The following is a 16,709-nucleotide window of genomic DNA, read 5'->3' as shown; positions in this document are numbered from 1 at the left end:
AGTCCCTCTTCTATCGGAGACGGATTTTAGGGACGTTAGGCTGTGGGGTGGCTGCAATGAAGTGCCAGGCACAGTCCAGTGAAGGCATTAGAAGCACAAGCCACCTCGATAATTGAATACTTGGAGTACTTGTAGCTGTGGCCGATGAGCTGCTTGTGGTCGCTGGCTGGTGCTGTACTGTGCTCCCATCCAGGTGTCTTACCTTACATCCTCAAGAACTGCAGTGGCAGCTGTTTCTGCAGTAAACCATGCACCATGCCCGTGCCTACCTCCTCCCCACCCATCTTTGGCTATTGTCCCTAATCAAATCTTAATTGATGTTTCTTTTTGCCCCAATCCCCGAAATACAATGTGAGTCCTGTCAGAGCCTCTAGCATCGACTGCTGACGCATGCTGTAAGTAGAGGGTGTGTTCAATCAAGTTGCCCCAACACAAATTCCTCCTCTGTTCTCCTCCCTCCTCCTCAAGCAGTGGCGTGTTTCATCACACAAGGAGTTAACATGCAAATATACATTCTGCCTGATCATCACCACCCTGAATACATCATTCCAACCACCTTACACACATTTCTATTTCCCCAAATGAGTGGCTGAAATTCAAGTGCTTGTGTCCGAGCTAGTGTACTGCCGTATATTCACTGTGAGCGTGTGTTCAATCAAACCACCCCACCACTAATTCCTACTCTGCCCTCCTTCTCATCCATGTGTTGGTTTTGTTTCACTCTCAAGCACCCTACCACGAATGCTGCTGCCTGTTCACCATTACCGCAACCGGCAAACCCTGCAAAAAATATTTCCCTTATCCCAAAGTAGTGGCAACACAAGTGAAGTGCTTGTTTCTAGTGTGCTTTGACACATTCTGTTGTGTGTTCAATTAAGCTGCCCTGGCACAAAATCTTCCTCCACTCCCCTCAAGTGGGTGTTGGTTTGGAGAACACAACCAAATCTTCCTCCACCCCCCTCAAGTGGGTGGTGGTTTGGAGAACACAACCAAATCTTCATCCACCCCCCTCAAGTGGGTGGTGGTTTGGAAAACACAACCAATCACCCAGCACTAATAGCACTTCGTCATCAATACTCAGCACATGTTTTTCTTTACACCAAACCAAACACATTTCCCTTGCCTCAAATAGTTTACAATGAAATGTAGGACTTGTCTGCAAACTACAGTCGTGCACCGTGGTATATTTAGTTATGTGTGACTGTGTATTCAATAAAGCTGAGACAGCACAAACACTGCCGGCATGATCTTCCTCAAGCAGGTGGCATGCTGAGTCATGCACACAATTCGTCTCCAACTGATGCCGCTGCCTTATCACCACCATAAAAATGTTCATTTAGAATGTTACCCAAAAACGTTGCTCTTCGACTGTTGGACATAGTACTGGAAATGAAGTTCAAATGTTTGCGGAAATGGCACCTTTGGAATTAGGCATCTAATCGTCAGAAAGTTCAGAAATAACCTATGGCAAATTACGCATCCCCGGCGAAGAAATGCAAATAAATAAATGGCTGCGGCAGGCTCTACAGGGTTGAGAAAGGTATATGGGGCTATACATTAAAACAACTTATTCATTGTTATTCAGAAGTGGGTGTGGACATACTATGTATTAGTTGGTCGCTTCCCAATGTTTACTTACAGCAGTGAAAACTGCTTTGTCTTCATATAGGGATCAAATCACAATTCATACAAACATGTTTATTTATTTTTGCATTTATTACAGCGCACAGAACTCACAGGTATCTAGGTGCTAATTACATTGAGGAAATGCATTAGGATGAATGATGAGTCTTAGGAGGAGCATAGTTAGTTGAAAAGCCAGCTCTTTTGGTTTCGGTGGAAGGTCCAGTAGGCCAGTTCTTTTCTGAGTTCTGGAAGGACTGTGTTCCAAAGTTTGGAAGTCGCAACCAGGAAGCTCTTAACCCCCACCGAGAGGCGATTGAAGTTGGGGATCTTGACAAAATGAAGGTTAGCAGATCTAAGAGGTTGGGGGGTGGGGAGTGTTGGAGAGACATCGGTGGACCAAGTGTTTTGAATTTGAACCTTTCTCGGATGGGTAGCCAGTTTGCGTTTCTCCTGGCTTCTGAAATGCGGTCAGATTTGTAGAGACCTATGGCCACTTGGAGAGCATTGTTCTGAATCGTTTGAAGTTTGTTCAAGTTGCGCTCGGAAGTGCTGATTAATAAGGCGTTGCAATAGAAGAGCTTGGCTCCTGTGATGGCTCTTGCAATGGAGAGGTGGTTGGAAGTGGAGACGAAAGGCTTGCTGGCATTTAGCAGTTTGGCTGTGTAGGCTGCTGATGAAGGGATAACGTTCTCTTGCCTTTAAAGTTCAAGGTTAGAATCCAGATAGACGCCAAGGGTTTTGGGTGCATGGTAGGTGGAGATTTCGTTTCTGTCAATGGTAAACTCCTTGTAGGCTGGGTCTATATTGCAAAGCTTGGAATGGGAGCCTGCAATGAGGGTTTTGGTTTTTATCATCATTGAGGCAAAGTAGGTTAGATGCTATCCAGTTTTGTATGACTTTATACACTGAGTTGCTGGTGGCTGAGTCTTGAGCGTATGAAATAGAAAGGGGGATAAGGGGCTGCGTGTTGTCAGCGTAGTTCGTGTAAAATATGCCCATTAGGTCTCAGGGGCCAAAGAGGGGTTTCGGATTAATGTTGTAGAGGGTAAAGGAGTGACAGGAACCTTGGGGAACTCTGCAGGTGAAGGGGGTATGTGCGGTGGAAAAGTCATTGATGAGGACTCGTGAAGATCTGTCATCTAGGAATGATCAAATCCAATAGGTGGCCGATGAAGAGAAGTAAGCTGTCGAGGCAAGTTGTGAGCAGAGGGTTTGTTGGTTTACCAAGTCGAATGCTGCAGATAGGTCCAGCATCATCAGGAGGGCAAGTATGCCAGTGTCCTTGATCGCATCAAGCTGAATTTTCAGGTAAAGTAGGGCAGTTTTGGTTCCGTGCTTGGGGCAGAATCCTGATTGGCAAATGCTCAAGACATTATTCTCCTCGAGATACTGTTGAACCTGGATGTAGGCTATGCGATCCAGGTCCTTCAGTAGGAAAGGTACTGTAGTGATGGGGAGATAATTTGTAGGTATGGAGGGGTCGAGGCATGATTTCATGAGCAGCGGTAGGACCCACACTTCCTTGAGAGACGTTGGCACCAAATTGGTAGTGGAGGATGCATTAATGATGGCTGTGATGATAGGAGTACATTTTTCGGCACAGTCTTTAATTACTGGGGTTGGGCAGGTGTCCCCTTTGCACAATTTGAAGGTTTGAGACTCCTGATGATCTTGCTGATGTCTGGGACTGAGACAGGGTGGAGGTTGAACAGGGAGCAGGTGTGGGCCGGTAAGCAGTGGAGTGCTGTGGCCGGATGTGGTTTGGCTACCATGGCAAGTTGTTCTGAGAAGATTATTTCTTTGAGGGGGGTTTTCCAGTGAGGGCATCTTGGATTTTGTCCCACCAAGCGCTGTCCACTGTCAGGTCTAGCTGGGGGGGGGAGTCTCTAGCTCCCAGAGGATTGTGAATAGTTCTAAGGAGTTGGGTTTGGTGTTACTGATTCTGGAGTTGTAGCTACTGGCTTTGGTAATGTGGATTTCCCTTCTGTAGTCTTTGGCGAGGGAGGTGAAGAGGGTATTGAAGGCGGGGGAGTTTATTTTTTTTGAGCTAGCTCAGAGGTGTTTTTTGGCACGAGCGTCGAGGAGCTCAGGTGTGAACTAAACATTTTTGTTTAGTAAGGGATTCATTTTATCCCCCAGTCCGACCCTGCTGTGATACGCTCTTTACTGAATATCCAGAACATGTGCTATCCGTTGGCCCACATTTCTGTTTCATTTTCACCTTGTGTTGAAAAAGATTTGCAAGTACTTACAGACGAATAAGATAGCAGCCTCCTTGAAAATACTATGGGCCTCATTACAACTCTGGTGGTAGCAGTGCCGTTAAAAGCGGCACGGCTGCCACCGGAGTTGCATTTTTTCCGGCACCCGTGAATGGGCAAGAACCGGGTCATGCCGAGTTAGGTGGACCCGGTACTTGCCCATTTTTGGGTGCCGGAATCAAGGGCCTCCTCATCCCCATTCTGTCCCATAGGACTGAATGGGGATGGGGACATCGGATGCACAGGCACAACTATGCATGTGCCGGTGCATCCGACGTGCTCTATTTGCTGGTACCGCTATACCGCCCAGAAAAACCTGGCGGGTGAAACGGTTCCCGCAAGCAGAGCCCGTAGTATGGCGGTCCGGGAAGTACGGTACCGGCATGCTTACCGGTACCGTACATCCCAGACAGCCATGCTCGCAATGAGGGCCTATTTCTTGGTGACATATTACTTGTGATTGATGAAGTTGAAAAGAAGGACTGAAATAAAACTTACAGAAGGGTTTGTTATTGCAACATATGTATAATGTTCACCCACTGAGGGCCTTACAATGTGTTTGAAAGTTCATTAATTGTACCTTATGAAAGAAAGATAGGCTAATTGGTTGTCATGTTACGGGTTGATGCAATTTTATACTTTTTGGTTGCAATGACGTCAGAGATGAAGCTACACTAGGGGTGCTGGAGGAGAACAGATAGTGATTGCTGGGCAGTCAAATGAGTGCCCATAAGGTGATGTAAGAATGAGGGAAGCCATCACCCAAGGCGTAGGTATGCTTACCTCCATTTCCCCATTGGATCATGAAGGCAGGTTTCGCTACCTGAGAACCAGAATACTGATAACGTGACTCCTGGCTCCATTCTAGTGCTGCTAGGCGGAAATGCAGAGCTATACCATGTGGGCAAAGGGGTGTACTATGCTGGTTTCCTGACCCATTTCTGCACACCTGTATGGAAATATACCTTGTCTGTACCTTTTCTGCCTGGTTCCCTATTGGATTATTTGGTGATGTGCTGCAGATATCTGCATTTGATGCTGCATGACACAGATTTACCATGCCCAGCTAAGACAATAACAGGACTGCTTCACTTTGAACCCCTCCGTACAAAAAGATGTCTAAGAGGCCTAAATTAAACCAACAGACTCAGAGGAGAGTTGCATGTGAAGGTTTGTGTTTCTCCTTGGGCTGCACAAAAGCTGTGATTATTTATATACAAGGCTAGTGGGCAGATGCAGAATATACATCTAATTAATAAAACCAGGAAGCAGTCACAATAAAACGAGGAACATAATAGTTAAAACCAAAGTAAATACAAGTTGAAAATTTACAACACAATGCTGCAGATCTGATATTAATGGAGGAAATGGTAAATTGAGTAGATGGGTACTGAAGTCAGAGCCAAGAGAAAAAAGGTGCAGAGGGTACACAACAAAAACAGTAGCACAAGAGATAATTTGGTTTCAAAGTAAGCAAAGAAGAAAATAAAGTCTGAAAACAGGTGACATGCTAATAGGCAACAGATGTAATAAAATGTAACAGGATGGGCGGAGATGTCATTTCACCAAAATGCCTGGGGTAGCAGAAGTGATATCACATGACCTTTGACCTCTGATGACCTCACAGGAAGTGATGCCATTTTACCCCACCCCAAAGTGACATCACATGAAGCGATGGAACACAACCGTTCACCCCTTGACAAAACAGGAAGTGGCATCACATAGCATTGTTCCTAAGTACACTACGATAAATATGGTTACGATATCACTGCAATGTTATATACATTTCATACAAGAATGAATCACTTTATGTATCATTAGTACCAGTGTGCATAGGCCTATAATACCAAAGTACTGTGAATGCAAGCAGAAGTTCAAGGACAAATGATAATGTTGTGTTATTATATAGCACATACGCTTACGTGATTTATATAGAGCAAATATACATACAATCTCACCCAACCTGTGTTGGTACTCATTTATAGATTGACGAAAGGCCAAGTTGGCCTGCCGGGATTCGAACCTGCAACACATCGCAGCAGCAAGTGCTCCATCCACTGAGCTATCTTACCAGCTATAGCTATCTTGCAGGCTATAGTAAAATGAATAAGTACATGTCTGAATGTTCTCAAAGTTAGAAAGCAAATCCCACTCTGTAGTGGATACCAATAAACTGATAACTGAAATTTAACAGCAGGCCAGTTCATCTGCATGTCTGGTGCAATATTGGCCACATGTGAAGCCTGCAGGGATCTACTTTTCAGGCATCAGAGGTTGGCAAAAATATACCATCGGGATGGTTTATAACTGTGAATTTACAGTAGCGCATGGCAAGCAGCACACTCATACGGCATCCCGTACTCAAGGCACATGTTACCTCATACATGCAAACAAACATCCTGAACAGCATGCCATGGAGATAGAAGAGATAGACACATTACAACAAAGCATAAATTGTGGCACAATGACATCAAGGCCCATTTGTTGTGCTATGGTCAAACATTTCTAGACCGCACAAGAATTTTGTCAAGTGACCGAGGGCGCCGAGATGGAATGTCTTGTGATGATCGTAACATAGACAACGGCAGAAAAAAACATGCTATAACTGCAACTTTCAAAAACCAAAATACATATCGTTTTTGTCTGCATTGTGAATTTGAGATGTTAAACTAAATCAGACTAAATCAGTGACTCGCCCCTCGAAGTGTGCCTAAAATAAACCTTTAATGAGTCTAGCAATCTTTGTATAGAATTCCAGAAAGACTATTTGTTGTTCCTATTCTTTCTTATTTAGGGTCACTGCTCAAAGTGTTACGCTTGTGGAACCCCTGTTTTTTTTTTTTTTACGAGGCCTTAACAAGAAAACCATCCACTCCAGAGACAAAGAGCCACATGGTGCTGGCCACAGCCCAGGAGCTTCCATTTAAAAAATAAAATAAATGTTTAAAAACTTTTGTTCCCATTTCTTTTCAGGGGCAGCAAGGGAGTCCACAGTGGCAGCAAGGGAGAGCTCAGGGGTCGCAGTTGTGACGCCTTGCCATCCCAAATGACGTCCCTGAAGATGAGGAGCTGGAACCTCCGGGCAGTGGTATTGCAGTATATTATATGTTCATAAGTTGCTGCCCAGAAATGTGTACATTTCTAGACAACTAGAAGACACTACCAAAAGCAGATAGACATTGATCATTTCCTGTGGATGGGTCATTAAACATAATGATGCTTTTTTCACTTAAGAAGTGTTCTAGAAGTCATGGGTTCATAAATAGAACATCAGAATGTAAAGCCTTTTTTAAATTAGTTTGCAAAGCTATCAACACTTTTTGGGGATTTAGGTTTAAGAAATGTGGAAGAAACAAACCGGAAACTGAAAAGAAGCAAGAAAAAGCACAACAACCTGAGATGAAAAATGAAGAAGATAGATGTAACTCGGCTGCCCGCATGGTAAGCTATGCTCTCAATTGAGAGAAGTTAAAAAGGGGAAAGAAACAGACAAGGTAGGAACAGAAGCCATTATTGAGACACTAGGAGCCCGATTCAAGGACAAGTGCGCATTTATCCAACAAAGGCTGTGCGCCCATAAGGACACCACGTGAGCCTGCGCGCATACCTTTCTCGGCGCACTCTGCGCATTCATGGATCCAAAGAAGCATTTTAACCTGACCCGCAAATCAAAATGAGCTGCACGAGGAAGGGCCATAACACGCCGGCATGCAACCAAAAACCAAGCCATATCCCAACCTAAGCGCAAACATCTGCATCCACCCCTGACCCACCATCCAGCACCCCTGTGAAAAAATATGCAAGCTCCCTTATAACTCAAGGCTGCACACCCTGCGAAAATGCAGGTGCCTCCTCGTAGGTCAAGATGCCACCCCTGCAAAAACATGCAAGCTACTTCGTAACTCAAGGCTGAACCCCCTGTGAAAATGTGCAATCTACCTTATAACTCAGCACTACACCCCCTGCGAAAACACGGGCGCACCCTCGTAAATAAAGGTGGCACCCCTGCAAAAATGCTGGCACAGCCTCGTGAGTCAAGGTGGCACCCCTGTGAAAACATGCGAGTTGCCTTGTAACTCAAGACTGCACCCCAATGCGAAAACGCGCAAGCTACCTCGTACTTCAAGGCTGCACCCCTTGCAAAAATGCATGAGCTCAATCGTAAATAAAGGCTGCTCCCCTGCAAAAACAGGTGTGCACCCTGGAAGTCAATGCTGCACCCCCTCTGAAAACACAGGAGCTCCCTCGTAAGTCAAGGTGGCACCCCTGCGAAACGGTGAGTACACCCCCCTACTCCCAAAGCACCCAAACTGCTGCCATATATATATTCTGCACATCAACCCATCAAGTCCAGACTCGACCCACCATCAAAGGAGGTCGCACAGAGTTCTCTCTAAGCATTTCAAAAAAACAACACTTTCATTGTAAAAACTCATCATACGTGATGTCATACTATGTGGAAAATAAGAAAAACCTATGGGGGATTGTGGTTGGCTCAAGGGGAACATCAAAGTATACTTTCTATAAGGGGTCAGGTTGTGGTTGGGTCTCTATAGCCAGGTGGACAACTCATGCCCGCCCCTAGTGCAAGTCATCTTCATCAGTTATTAGAAACACGGTAGTCTATTGACTCTCAAACTATAAGGCCCTTCGTTATATGGCCCTCTACAATTGGTTGGCACCCTTGGGGACTTCTGGAACATTCGGTACACTTTGCAGCATGTGAGCTCAGACCCAGGTGCCGGGGGTAGACTGAACTGTACCTCCCCACCCAATTAGCCCATCATCTCGCATCACCCATGCCTTCTGCCATGCAGACTGTCTTTGAACTTGGTCTTGCAATGAATTCTGGTGTCTGGGAATGTAAGGGAGGGCAGGCACATGCTTATCAAAGTTCTGGACTGCGTGCCCAACTCTGTTCTCATCCTTAGTTCACGTGACAGGAGACCACAATTTGGTTCATTTTATAGCATTTAATTGTCTTTTATTAATAAAATTGACACTCATGGTGTTCTTTCTTTGCACATTAACTAGTGATAATTCAGCTTCTCAAGTTCACTGTTTTTTGAGGATAGATAACAAGTTCTTGGCTGCCTTCAGTTTTGGCACAAGGCCAGACAGCCCTTCTCGCTTCTTCCATGTTCCCAGCTAATTATCATGGTCTGAATCTATTAAAATTCTGACACTGAAGTCCAGCTACTATGTAATGGCGGCTTCACCTGCAGTCTAGTCACTACGTATAGCCAGCTTCTATGATCACTTAGTCTACTTGCGGTGCCGCATCTGTACAATTATTAAATGGCTTGCATATTGTACAGTGCTTTTCACACATGCAATCTTCGTTTCGCACGTGAATGTTTACTCAATTATCTACTTTGTCATTGGTTTCTATAAGGTACATACATCCGCTTCATCAGCCATTCTTCTCAGTGTGTTATGCTCGTTTTTTGTGATGTCACCAATTCCTCTTTCTCTCTTTTTCATATTCCTTTGGGGCTCTCCTCCATGAGATTGTCATCTCTTTGGAGATACATTTGATAGGGTTTTCTTAGTGGATACCTTTCTCGAAGACTTGATGCGGAATAGTCACAACTGCTGGTGTCAAACATGGCACTATTTCAGGTTTTCAGCATACAGGTAGCAGGGGGTGGGACTTCCTGCAGTAGCAGTTGGCTGCTCCTCTACACTACCCTAGGCAGCACCCTCAAGTCCATACACCACAGCCAGCCCCTGTAACCTCCGACGCTACCCCAGGAAACCCCCACAAGTCCAGGCACTGCCCACCAGCCCCCCTTACCTTCAGCAGTAGCCCAGGCAGCACCCTAACAATACTTTGCCCTCCCCCATGCCCTCACCCCAGGCACTACCTGCAGGCAGGCCCCTCAAGTCCAGACACCACCCACAAACTCCCTCACCTCAGACACTACCCGAGAAAGCCCCCTCAAGGCCAGACACCACCCACCAGCCCCCTAACCTCCAACACTACCCCAGGCAGTACCCTCAAGTCCAGACACCACCCACCAGACCCCCTCACCTACAACACTAGCCCAGGCAGCACCCTCAAGTCCAGTCACCACCCGCCAGCCCTCATCACCTCCGACACTACCACAGGCTGCCACCTCAAGTCCAGAAACCACCCACCAGCCCCTCTCACCCCCAACACTACCCCAGGCAGCCCTCTCAAGTCCAAGCACCAGCCGCCCTCACCTCTGACACTAGCCCAGGCAGCACCCTGACAGTACTTCCCATTCACACACTGCCCTCACCTGCGACACTACCCCCAGGCAGCCCCCTCAAGTCCAGATACCACCCACCATCCTCCCTCACCTCCGACACTACCCCAGGCAGCCCGTTCAAGTCCAGACACCACCCCCAGCCCCAAACACCTCTGACACCACCCCAGGTAGCACCCTCAAGACCATACTTTACCCACCAGACCCCCTCACCTACAACACTACCCCATGCAGCACCCTGACAGTACTCCCCCACCCCACACCATCCTCACCCCAGACACTACCCCCAGACAGCCCCCTCAAGTCCAGAAACCACCCACAAGCCCCCCTCACATCCAACACTACCCCAGGTGACCCCCTCAAGTCCAAACACCACCCACCAGCCCCCCTCTCCTCTGACTCTAACCCAGGCACCCCCCTCAAGTCCAGACACCACCCACCAGCCACCCCCATTTCTGGCTCTATCACAGGCAGCCTCCTCAAGTCCAGACACCACCCACCAGCCCCCCTCACCTCTGACACTACCCCAGGCAGCACCCTGACAGTCTCCCACACAACCAGTCCAATGCATGGCTGCAACTCACCTGAACCTCTGTGGTCTTCCTCCAGCACGAAGCACACCTCCAACATGTCCACCGCCAACACGATCAACATGAAACAATGAAGATAAATACTTGACTGGAACATCTGCTGTGATTCCCTTGCAGACCTGAATCTGCAGCACCACTACCAGAGAGCACTTTACTTCCTCACCCACACCGTGGCCATCCCATCCCCGGTGACAAGTGAATGCAATGGAAAGTGGTATGTGCATATTGGGCATGGGTGGTTGCAAAGGCATCAAAGCAAAGCAACTGAATGTATGCTTAGTACAGAAGTAAACAAAATCAAAAATCAGCCTGATCCACAAATAATGACTGGTGCCTCACAGCTTGACCATAAGTGACCCGGGAGGAAGGGGTGGAAAACTCGCTGTCAGGGACCACAATATGACAGGCCTGTGCATGGGTGATGAGAGGCCAGTCAGAGAGTGCATGACTCACTGACACAGCAAATATGGGCTGGCACACAGAAAGAGCAAACATGGTTACACAACTGCATTTTAGTGGCAGGAGGGCAAGACATTAGAGCAAACAGTGGGTGACTGCACATGTAGGAAAGTGTGTGAGCATTACATGGGCGTGACAGAGCAATGAAAAGAAAACATGCAAGTCATGATGTCCAGGCTACCCATACAGAGTGAGCCCACCTACCACCAAAGAACCCACAATGCCAAATACACACTACATCCAAAGTGTGGTCACATACAGAATCACAAGCATGTGCAACAGTGGATCTTAAATCAAAATGAAAGTCTACAAACATACATGAGCAGATGGCATCCCATCCACCATCAGAGTCAAAAATAATAAAATATCCACACATCACAGAAACCATACCCGGATGCACAGCATCTCACACACACCAGAACCCTCATCCCCAACCACACTAACACGCTGACGTGAAACACATAGTGATGCTGCAGATGTAAAGGAAAATTAAAACATCCAGTGCAGCCTCCAGTGTCTGATGGCCACACGCTCACATGTCAGGCACATGGGCATCCCTCCATCCGCAACCATCACAGCAAAAACATCACACACATGCACGCACATCAAAATGCACATGATGCACTGGGTGAAATGTCAACAATCAAAGGTGCAGACACACAAATGAACTGCATGAAGCGTAGAATTTAAACATATAAAACCTGTATTAAATAAAACCGTATATAACTAAAACTGGGAAGGAAGATCCAAGAAGTCTTAGGCAAAAGAACCATATACATGAAAAACAGGGCAGGAAAGTCATCAAAGTCTGGGGCAAAAGAAAAAAAACATAAATTAACCCTATACCTATACCTAAATCCAGGGTTGAATCGCATTCCAAGTCCTCCTCCCTCAGGTGGGCCTCGGTTGTTTCCCAGAGGGCTTGCAGGGTGGACAACATCTCCATTACAGCAGTCCACGATGACCCGCAAGTGGCCCCCAGGATGTGAGCCCGCCTCCTTGCCCGATGCTGCAACACCTCAGCCCTGGCACCATCACCAGCGTATCGCGTGCCCACTGTCTCACTGCCAGCAGCTGCCCCTCATATTTGCAAAATACAGAAGAAATTACATTAAACGCACCCACATGTTCTACCTGCCCCAAGGTCGCCATCTGCCTCTTTGGTGTGGTCTGCCCTGCAACAGTCCACCTCCTGTTGTTGCCACCTGCTGCTGATGTGCCCAGTACATGCTCCGTTGGAATGCCCTCTGACATGATGACAATTGTTGGGGGCATACGGCACCTGCACTGATCCAAGGTGCCTGCTGTCCCTCCATTGCCTATGCCCGTATCGGTGTCTGGGTAGGTACAGTGACCACCTCAGCCAATATACTTGGGACTCCCACCTCGACAAGGCTGTAAGCTCAACCAGAATGGGTGTTTAGGGTGGGACTGGTGCACAGAGGGTGTACTGTTACCCTGGAGTATGACTGGCGCACAGAGCAGGAAACCGAGGAGGTGGTCACAGCAGTGAACAGCCCATGGAACCCACCAAGGAACAGGCCTGTTGTCAGAAAGACCATGAGGCGGTTCATTGTGATGATGGGCAATCATACCACAAGTAACCTAGCCATCATCACCTATGACTGCAGTCTGCCTGATCAGACCAGCCATCAGGGGTAGCACCTGAACCCTGATGGACACATCAGCTGGCAAGTGGATGCTGGTCTGGCATACCGGAAGGTGTGCACTGCTGCATCCGAAGTTCCAGGGACAGGATTTTGCACAGACGCCTCCACAGTGGCCTTCACAGCCTCATGACCATGGGACAGGGTTGCAGCATGCACACCAATCTCGACACCCCCACCTGACCCCATGAACTGGGCTGCAAAGGCCACCACCTCTGCCTCCGTCAACCTGGATGTCTTCCACCATGGATGGCCCCTGTGTGGCATCTCCATGTCCCACTGCTGCTGAGCAGTCCCCGGCCACTTTCACCTCCTTGGAGTTTGAAATTTTCAAAAGGTATGTAGAAACTCAGGATTACTATGTGGGACTTCTGCCATGGTGAGATTTTATTGAAAAATATTATGGATTAATTGAAAATGTACTTTTAATTTGTTCGGGGACCCGAACAGTGTCCGCATTCAGAACATGCGATCAGCGTGGGCACGGTCATATGATCCGTTCGCAAACAAGTCCACGAAGGAAGCGCATGTCCGCAGGACACCAAATGCACAGAGATTGGCTAGCGCATGCGCGTTGATGTTCTACGGACACTGTTCGGGTCCTGACCTAATTAAAATTGCGTCACACGTGAAACGAACATTTCAGGACACTGCCTGTGTTCTTAGAACAGTTTACATTTGCTAGAGAACAGTAAGGACAGATATAGTGTTCTTCAGGACACGTTCAATTTCGTTTATGTACGAACATTTCAGGACACCAATTGTGTTCTTAGAACATTTTCAACTTGCTAGCGAACAGTACGGACAGGTATAGTGTTCTTTAGGACACTTTAATTTGTTTTTGTTTATGAACATTTCAGGACACCGCGTGTGTTCTTAGAATAGTTTCATCTTGCTAGCGAACAGTACGAACAGGTATAGTGTTCTTCAGGACACCTCCATTTTCGTTTATTTACGAACATTTCAGAACACCTGCACTGTCCGCGGACACCTATATTGTTTTTTTTTTTAAAAAAACGAAACTATTTACAACACAATATAAAAACTAAACTTTATTTAACATATATTAATAATTTATGACAGAGAAGTTGATGCAGAAACAGAAACAAAAACAGGAGAATTAGGGGTTTATTCATGATTGTTATTAGGTGAAGAAGGGATGGAAGTCTCATCAAAACGTTTTGGGTTATGGAGAGGGTTTGGGGATAATTGACTGGGATATGGTGAGGAGGGACAAGTACATGTGGGGCAATGGTACGAGGTGTTTGGTTTAAAATGATCTTCCACAAACGTTTTCAAATTATTGAAATTAGTCAACAATAAATCAATTTTTTCTTCTATACTGTGAAAAGTGTTATCCATAACAGGTTTTTCTGAAGTATTTTCTATTTTGGTATGCTCTGTCCAAAAAAAATATATATATATTAAATGTATACAAAATAATAATAATAATTAAATGGTTTATATTATAAAGTGTTTACCATTAGTTTCACTATCTTGTGACATTTCTTCATGTGGGAAATGTTCCTCTAGCCATTCCAGAGTACTAGACATTTCTGTGAGAGAAAAAAAAAAAAGAAAATATAATTTTTTATTTAATACAGAAAGTTAATAAATATATGAATAAAACTAAGTACACTTACTATTTCAGGTAAGATATGTCCTATGTACTCAGTGGGTCTGCTCTTGTTCTCAGTTCTGTTGTGTTTGTGAGGTAATTATGTTGGAAGCCAATTTATTTTCTTGTGTTATATTCCATTTTAGAACATAGTGCATTTAAATGAATGGTTAGTGTGTTGTATATATGGGTTACATTTCTTATGTATTAGTACATATAATGTGTGTGTGTGTTTTTTTTTTTAACTTTGTTAAATGTTCCTATGTTATGATATAACAATCAAACATACCCGCCCAGAGTTTTTTAGGTAGTGGTACTGTTCTTCGAACATGTCCGCGAACATTAAATGAGTTCGAGGACATCAAGTACAGTAGAAGAGATTCAGTCAGTTCCATATGACATGTATATAAAGTGAAAGTCATTATTGTTAAGTTACACTACTAAAAACCTACGAAATTCAATGAAAAAACTTTGCTAAAGGGACGTTATGGTTAAGTTGCGCTACTAAAAACCCATGAAATTCAGTGAAAAACTTTGTCAAAGGGACGTTATGGTTCCAAGTAAAACCGAAAAACCTTTGAAATTCGCCAGTTAGGGTAAGCTAAGCAACCATAACTCCATGCCACCACCATGCACTGCTAAGACTAACACCCAGGACATCAAAGATGACATCACAAATGTCATTGATGACATCACTGATGACATCACATGTGTATGTACTTTTCATGAAATATGTGTACAAGGGATTCTTATTATAATGTTGCGAAACAAGTGTCAAGGATCATTGCGATAAATATCATACCCTAATTAGTACATTGAACGATGCATTGATATAAATAGCATTCTATTATGGGGTTCTATCTAGTATACTAAGCTACTCATACAGAAACATAACATTGTGTGCAGCGTACAAGATGAAGGTGTAATATTCGTAATGTTAATAATATGTTGAATAATAAAATGATAATTGTTTTCTTAATGGATTTTTGTGTACTGTGAAATATGTAATAAGTAGCTAATAAAACACATGTATTACATAATTGCATTAATTGCAGACAAAACACAAAGACACAAGAACACATACCAATATGGGTATATACAGGGAAAGTGAAGTTAGCAAAAAAGCACAAGTAGTAGCAGAAACAATTCATAATTTAACTGATTATTTTCATGCAAATAAATGATTGCTCTGTTTCAAAGCTGCTATTTACCCTAGGTATATGTATCACTTGATGTGATTGGACCCTAAGGAAAGTAGTGTGAGTACAATGTATACAAATATGACCATATACAGGGAAGGTACAGCCATAAAAAAAAAAACAGAACTATCAGAAAGTGCTCATAAGTCTATTGATTATCTTTATGCACAAAAATGATTGCTGTCTTTCAAGCTTGTGTCTTCCCGTATGTATATGTTTCATATGATGTGACTGGACTCTAAGGGAATTACTGTAAGAACCTACTTGAAGGATACGTCTAGAAATAAAATAACATTTTTAGTTTCTGACTGTTACTGAAGAAAACCATGTGGCCTAGATATGTCAGCAAAAGAAAAAAGAGTGAGCCAGACATGTGATGTCATCAGTGATGTCATCAATGACATTTGTGATGCCATCTTTGATGTCCTGGGTGTTAGTCTTAGCAGTGCATGGTGGTGGCGTGAGTTATGGTTGCTTAGCTTACCATAACTGGCGAATTTCAAGGGTTTTTCGGTTTTACTTGGAACAATAAAGTCCTTTTGACAAAGTTTTTTCACTGATTTTCATAGGTTTTTAGTAGCGCAACTTAACCATAACGTCCCTTGAACGAAGTTTTTTCACTGAATTTCATAGGTTTTTATTAGTGCAACTTACCATAACGTCCCTTTAACAAAGTTTTTTCATTGAATTTCATAGGTCTTAATTAGCGCAACTTAACCATAACGTCCCTGTAACACATTTTTTTTTACTGCATTTCATAGGTTTTTATTAGTGCAACGTCACCATAACATCCTTTTCAATAGATGAAGACCACTAGCATCTTAGGTCCTCAAAGTGGGAACCCCAGGTGGTAAAAAAAAGATTTTTCTTCCCAAACCAGGACGCCGCAGGAAGGAAAATCTTTTACCAAGATGGCCACCATGGAAAGGGAAGGCGGAGTGTATAAAGAGAACACAAGAGGGCATGAGCGGGGGGTGGGGGGGAACAGGAGAGAGACACGGGGCATGAGCGGGGCGTGGGGGGCAACAGTAGGGAGACACGGGGCATGAGCGTGGG

Source organism: Ambystoma mexicanum, chromosome 7p (genome assembly GCF_040938575.1).
Source record: "Ambystoma mexicanum isolate Mex_15411 chromosome 7p, UKY_AmexF1_1, whole genome shotgun sequence".
NCBI lineage: Eukaryota > Metazoa > Chordata > Amphibia > Caudata > Ambystomatidae > Ambystoma > Ambystoma mexicanum.
Note: the sequence above shows the minus strand (reverse complement) of the source record.